The sequence below is a fragment of the Bicyclus anynana genome, chromosome 17 (genome assembly GCF_947172395.1).
Source record: "Bicyclus anynana chromosome 17, ilBicAnyn1.1, whole genome shotgun sequence".
NCBI classification, from domain to species: domain Eukaryota; kingdom Metazoa; phylum Arthropoda; class Insecta; order Lepidoptera; family Nymphalidae; genus Bicyclus; species Bicyclus anynana.
In genome coordinates this window covers 9,109,384-9,117,075 of record NC_069099.1, presented here as the reverse complement: position 1 = coordinate 9,117,075, position 7,692 = coordinate 9,109,384, and positions in this window count along the sequence as shown.

Below are 7,692 nucleotides of genomic sequence, written 5' to 3'. Positions count from 1 at the left end.
GATCACTCAGAAGAATATGTGGGATTCCCCTGCGCGAAATCATGCGTCTTAGACTTAAAATATAGGCTTTAGTAGAGAGTTCGCTAACGGCTTCTAGATGCACACACTTATATGTGAAGCATACAAAAATGCGCAAATAACATTTACTAATCTTAGCACCCCTACCTTTACGATCAGTAATCAAAAAGGGTCCAGCAAAGTCGGTACCTACTACACTGAAGGGAAAGCTATTTGTGAGACGGTCTTTGGGCAAATTGCCCATGATATTGGTCATAGTCTCTCCTCTGAATCGCCGGCATTTAATACAGCTTCTAGTGGTATTTCTCGCTAGGTTCCTCCCACCTATTGGCCAAAAACGATTTCTAATAGAGGCCAGTAGGTGGGAGGGACCAGCATGCATCAAACGAACATGCTCATATTGAAACAAGATTTTTGTGAGGTGACTACTAGCCTGTAGTAAGATCGGATGTTTTTTATCATAGTCAAAGTCAGACAAGACCAGACGGCCTCCTACTCTCAATATGCCATCAACATCAATAAATGGATTAAGAGAAGACAAAATAGATTTTGGTTTAAGTGGTTCTTTGTTGGATAGTAAGATCAACTCGCTCTGAAAGGATTCCTTTTGTGATATCTTTATCAACAGACGCAAAGAGTTCTCACATTCGGAGGCCTGCAGAGGACCTGTAAATTTATCATTGGGATTTCTTGAATTGTGGATAAAACGTAGCAACCATGCATAGGCGCGTTGTAGGTATGTGAATCTAGAAATATTGGTAATGTTAAAAAATGAATCATTAGACTTTTCAACCATATGAACCTTAAGCTCGGGTAACTCTACCATACTTTTGTTATGATCTTGTGAAGGCCAAGATTCCTCTGACCCTAACAAGAAATCAGGCCCGTGCCACCATAGTGGGCAAGGGCTTATGTTGGAGGGATCCACACCACGTGACACTAGATCTGCAGGATTTTGAGTTGTAGGGACGTAACGCCACAAACTAGAGTCTGACACTTCCTGAATTGCTGTTACTCTATTGGCCACAAACGTTTTTGCTGATTTAGATGTCTGTAGCCATCCCAGAACAACTTTGGAGTCTGTCCAATACACATGGCGATCAATTCGGCATCGCAAAGCCTGAGTAACTGAGTTAGAGAGATCTGAACTTAAAAGAGCCCCACAAAGCTCTAAGCGGGGGATAGTCTGCCGTTTTATAGGGCATACTCTTGATTTAGCACAAAGTAGACGAACCTGAACTTCACCTCTAGCATTGCAAGACTTAAGATAAATACAACAACCATATGCAAGCTCAGATGCATCACAGAAGCTATGCATTTCGATTCGAATGGGATTCTCGATTAAAACTTGTCTAGAAATTGATAGATTGGTAATATTTTGAAAACCTTTTACAAATGTACGCCACTCGGACTCAATGTGAAGTGGAACCTTATCATCCCATCCAAGCTTTGTTTCTGACCAAAGCCTTTGGATGATGATCTTGGGTTTTATGGTGCAAAGAGAAAGAAGACCAAGAGGGTCAAAAACCTTGAAGGTGCAAGACAGAATGGTTCTCTTTGTAATTACGCCTGGATCCGAAAACTTAATAGGGAAATTAAGTCGGTCAGACGACGACGTCCAACTTATTCCCAATGTGCTAGCAGCATTACTAATGGAAAGGTCACCTTGCGCGTTAGGCAAGGATGAATTTAGTAACGCAGTAAATTGGAGCGATATTTCCTTAGGTGAAAGCCTCCAGCTGCAAGAGCCCCACTAACAGATTGTTGTACATGAATCAAATCCTCCTCGGTCTGAGCTCCTGTCAACAGATCATCCACATAGAAATCACTTTTAATTATGTCGGCAATCCTAGTCTCAGCACACTCCTGGCCACACTGCCATAGACAACGTGTGCTGAGAAAGCTGGAGCTAGCAAAGCCATACGTAACTGTATTCAATTGTAATGTTTGCAAAGGCTGTGTTGGGTGTTCCCTCCACAGAATTAGCTGCAGGTCGCGATCTGATTCATGTACAATGATGCTCCTGTACATCTTCTCTATGTCTGCTGCTAGTACATATTTATATTGGCGAAAACGAACTAATATATTGAATAATGAATCTTGAACATTAGGTCCAACCATTTGGAGGTCATTGACCGAGAATCCAGAAGTTGTACGGGCAGAAGCATCGTATACAACCCTGATCTTGGTTGATTCGGAATCTAGTTTCAAAACTGGTAGATGAGGAATATAGTAAGCTGTATCAGGTGGGATTTCATTATACACAGATAAATGTCCTAGGTCTGCATATTCCCTCATGAACTCAACATACAACTTTTTTAGTAAAGGTTGCTTAATGAATCGCTTTTCAAGTCTAAAGAATCTTTGCTCGGCTAGTGTGTAGGAGTTCCCTAGACAATCTCTATTGCAACGAAGTGGGATTCTCACCCTGAATTGACCATTGTCATGGCGGCTGGTAGTCTCAAGGAAGTGCTGTTCACACAGTCTTTCTTCCTCAGTATAGCTTGGCTTAGATGGGACCTTTTCAAGTTCCCAGAACTTAGAAATTTGATTAGATAGGTCATCATCACTGCAAGCCAGATTGCAGTGGATGGTTTTGGATGTCTTAGACACAGATGGAACAATACCTATAGGGCCTCCTATTAGCCACCCCAGTAGAGAGCTGCGTAAAGTAGGGCAATGCTCACCAAGGGAATGATGCTCGGTACCTATGATACTCCAAAATAGTTCTGCACCCAGGATCATGTCTGGTTCAGAAGGTATATTGAACGTTGGATCCGCCAACTGGAAATTAGAAATATTGAAATGGTTTATATCAAATGTAACTTTAGGTATATTGCCAGTGAGTTTAGGCAGGACAAGACAGGTAGTAGTCGTAGAAAAGTCACTGCATTTTGACTGAATGCGCACTGAGCAACGTTGTGTATTAACATTTAGCTTTTGGCCGCCTATACCCATAATCTTGGTTGTAGTGCTCTGAGAAGCCAACCTGAGCTTTGTTTTCACTGATGCTGACAAAAATGAACATTGACTCCCACTGTCAAGAAGAGCTCGCACTACCATTCTTTCATTAGTGGAGGGGTTGATCACATTTACCATGGCAGTGCACAGCAATACCTCAGTTGAAGACAAGGACGACATAGAGACTGTTTCAACAGGAGCGCTCGACTCATCCACCGACTCAGGGACATGTATAAGGGTGTTGTGGCGCTGCCTACAGATCTTGCAGCCACCTGGCAGCCGACAGTGCTCAACATTGCAGTTGTTGCGAAGACAGTTTCTGCACAAATTTAAAGAGGATACTAGAGATAGCCTGTCCCGTAAAGATTTAGCTTTGAATGCTAGACACTCATAGACTCGGTGGTTGCCCTTGCATACCGAGCATGCAATGGCTTTTGTAGTAGAAGACGTTGTGGCAAATGATTTAGATGTTTGGAACTTGTGTTTTGGAGAGCACGGCATATCCGCACTGGAGCTGCGTCTAATATTCTTATTTTTATTGATAGTCTCAAATACATCAGCCCGATTTCTCAAAAACTCAAAGAAATCATGCAATGTAGGCAAGTCCCTTATATTACTCCTACACTCCTCCCATTTGAGAGCTGTGGTAGCATCCAGTTTCTGAGAAACTATGAAGATTATGATCATGTCCCAGCTCTCGGTGGGCAACCCTAGTGTGTGGAGGGCACGTAGATTTTTTGAGATATGGTCTATAATAAATCTTAAGGATTTTTCAGATTCCCTAACCGTATCAATGTTAAATAAAGCCTTTAAGTGATTATTTATTAGTTGACGTTTATTATCATATCGTTCGCAGAGAAGCTGCCATGCCTTGACATAATTTTTATCCACGACTTCCAAGTTACTTATTACACGGGCGGCCTCTCCCTCTAAATAGGAATTTAAATAATAAAACTTATGGACATCTTTAATTTTGTTATTATCATGAACTAGGGATGTAAAGATATCTTTGAACTCCAACCACTTATAATATGAACCGTCAAATTTAGTAATTTGTATGGTAGGCAACTTAAATCCCAACAATGATCTGTCCCTATCATCCTCATTAGAGCAGCAAGAGTGCGAGGATTTTCTTGGTGAGGAGTTGTCAGCAATTAATTGTTGGGCAGTAGCAATACAGTAACAGAAATCTTGTTCAAGAATATCTCTAATATTTAATTCGACTTCTTGGCTGTCCACATTTAAAATCTCAATCTGAGTTTGCAATTCATCAAACTCAGTGAATAATCCCTCAAATCTACTTAATTTAATTGATAGCTTACTGATTTCTACTTGTGGGATAGATTTTGAATTACTCAAAATCTCCAAAGTATTTTTAAATTTAGTGAGACGACCTTTAAATGAGCTACGCTTTGACGTTAGTTCTCTAAGGGCAGTATCAAAACTCTCTTTTTCCATTTTAAATGATAAATAAAGTCAACGTTACGGTAGGTACGCTCCTCGTTTCTGGCGATAAACTCGGCGGTCAAGGTTATGAAGCTGATAGTTGACAGCTGAAGTCGCTGCAGGCTCTCGCCGTCGAGCGCGCAGTTAGACGCGAGGCGTGGAGAAGCCGCTGAAATAGATTGTTTGTGCTGGGCTGTATTACAAGTTCAATGACCTTTGGACTAGGTTAAGTTTACGACAAAGTTAAGGTTACTTAAAAACGCTCGCGAAAAGCACGTGGTTGAATACTAGTCACTTGAGACCTTCGGAACAATTGTTGCAACAGTTAGAGCCGGGAACACAGGCGAGAAAAGGATTGATGAGGAACGGGCTCACTTTATCGCTGGGATCGCCGTCGAGCACCGCCGTCGCTCCTTTTTTCTTTGTCTTGATCTTGATCCGGCCGAAGCGCAGTTTATCCAAAGATTGCAAGTCCTGTCACGGTCGCCAGTTTTGTTGGTGAATTAGTGGATGAGTGGCAGCGTAGATTAATAAAAAGCAGCTTAGATTGTTACAGTAGTTGTACTAGTTTCTTTACATTTTTGGTTAATTAAAAATAGACATGTTGGTGAAAAATTTTGACAATGGAAAAACGACGCGTACACCGAAGAGACAAGACCGAAACGCGCGGGCACAGATTAACACTTCACAGACCCATAATACATGTAATGTCAGTTAGACGGAGAATTTTGATTGACACCAACACAGAGCGCGAGCGCGAACACTTATATAACATTAATTATTGTTGTCAGGAATTTTGAGTGAAAAGCTGTTTGAAGTTCTCTTTGAAAAATAAAAAGGGCAGCCGAATTATTAAAGAGCTGGCAACTATTAACTTTTTCCATTCAAATAGGCAATGATTTTAGCATAATTGGTATTTGGCTTGCTAGTAAACGGTTGAGGTTTTGATTTTAACTCCTTAGTAATATTTTTTTTAAGAAAATCAAAAACGCAATCTTGATGGAAGATTTTAATGCTTTTGCTAATTTGGGCACAAATAAGGATGTGAAATCAAAAGATAGGTAGGAGATTGATTTACCAAAAGGATGGATGAGGTTAGCTTGAGACAGTGATGAGTGGCAAAAGCGGGGAGGCCTATGTCGAAAGTCAATCTGACCATCAGTGATTGCTAAAGTTTTTGTTTAGTTTAAATATAATTTGCTTAAAGTCAAAATGTAAAAAGGTCAGCGAATAAAGGCTTTTATTATTTTATTATATATTCTTTACAAATTAGCCCTTGACTGCAATGATGGTACCTAAGTGATGATTCAATCTAAGATGGAAGCGGGCTAATATGTCTGGAGTAGGATGAAAATCCACATCGATTTCTACACGATATCGTACCGGAACGCTAAAGCGCTTGGCGGTACGTGTTTGCCGGTAGGGTGGTAACTAACCACGGTCGAAGCCTCCCACCAGCCAGACCTGGACCAATTAAGTAAACCTCAATCGGCCCAGCCGGGGATCGAACCCAGGGCCTCCGTCTTGTAAATCCACTGCGCATACTGCCAATATTTAACAGCCACAGTATCCTGAAAATTGCGTTATCTCGTTCCCACGCTCAAAATTTTTACTAACAAGTAACTGTTTGCTACCAGAACAAAGAATTTTCATAAATATAAATGTTGAGTCTCACCTATATATAGTACTTGATAGTACCTAATCAATTGTACACCAATATATAGTACTTGATAGTACCTAATCAATTGTAAAAATGCTCCCGGATCCTCGACTATGACTGAGTACAGACGACGAACAAGAGTTCTAAGGAAACAAAAGCCGAGTTTATTACGGCATTGTTGTGAAAGAAGGGCTTTCTTCCGTCCTGTTCTTTATTTTTTAAGCTCCATGAAAAGACTAATAACTTTCCAAAGCTTTCTTCATATCAGTCCATCTTTGACGTGAATAATAATAATCAATTAATCTGCTTTATCCCTCATTCGCACGAGAGTTTTTTTAACAGACGTTAAAAAAACGTTCAAATATGCATTCCAAAGCTTCACACGACAGCGTTTTTTAAAACACAGTGTTGCATTTTCAATTTTAGGCGTTTTAAATAGACCACGAATTTTCATTTTGAAATTAAGAACGTTAAGAAAACCACCAACGCTGGGGTTAAACGTATAGCTTTAACTATCGTATTTATGAGGCCTTACCGAGTTTTATTTTATTTTATTTTTTTTAATATTTGCCTTTTTTCTATAATATGACCAATATTCCCATTCCCCTCCAACTATTCGGGAAAGACTGTGCTAGGAGTGGGTAAGACAGTAGACCAACGGAGCGGGGATCGAACCACCATCCCTCGGTGATGAGTCCAACCGCTCTTACCGTTGAGCTATTGAGGCTTGATATTATGGCAAAACTGTTTTCCTATCGATGTATTGTGCATAATTGAGAGCATTGTGTAATGAATGGTCCTGATCATTATACATTTAATAGAGATAGTTACAAAGTCAAACATTATCACCCTTCGTCAAAGTAGTGGTTTGCGTTGTGGGTCTCTCCATATCCTTCTATAAAGAGGAAGGTAGTGAATGCTTAAAGTAAACTGATGAAGTCGATGATAACGAGAAATTGTCTACCATTCACTGAATGTTTTACTAATTCAGTCATCATACAAAATGTGTAAAGTAAGTTTCTTCGAAGCTGGAGATATTAACTAAGAAAGGATTTTACGAAAATCCGTTCTTAAGAGGGTTCTAATGAGTGTTAAGAGGTTATGTGTAAAATCCTGCTTTAAAGGTAGAGAAACGATAATCGGTATTTTACCTTATAGTTTTAAATAATAAAATACGTTTCAAACCTTATTTGTCGACTGCCAAATAAGGATTAAAAGGTATTTTAAGTAACTTCCATGAAGGATACTGAAGTTTCATTTATGGTAGGTAAGTACTTACTTACTTATTTACAGTGAATTGAATACAATTGAATAGTTACGATGGTATGATGAATATGAAGCTTGTATCTTACATTATGCACTAGCACATATGCACAATCCTATCCTACTAATATTATAAACGCGAAAGTTTGTATGGATGTTTGGATGTATGTTTGTTTGGATGTTTATTACTCTTTAACGCCGCTACTACTGAAGCGATTTGGCTGAATAGATTTGGAATGGAAATAGATTTTACTCTGGATTAATACATAGGCTTTTTATCCCGAAAAAAATCATAGTTTCCCGAGATTCGCAAAAACTCATGATTTTGATGATATGAACTGAAC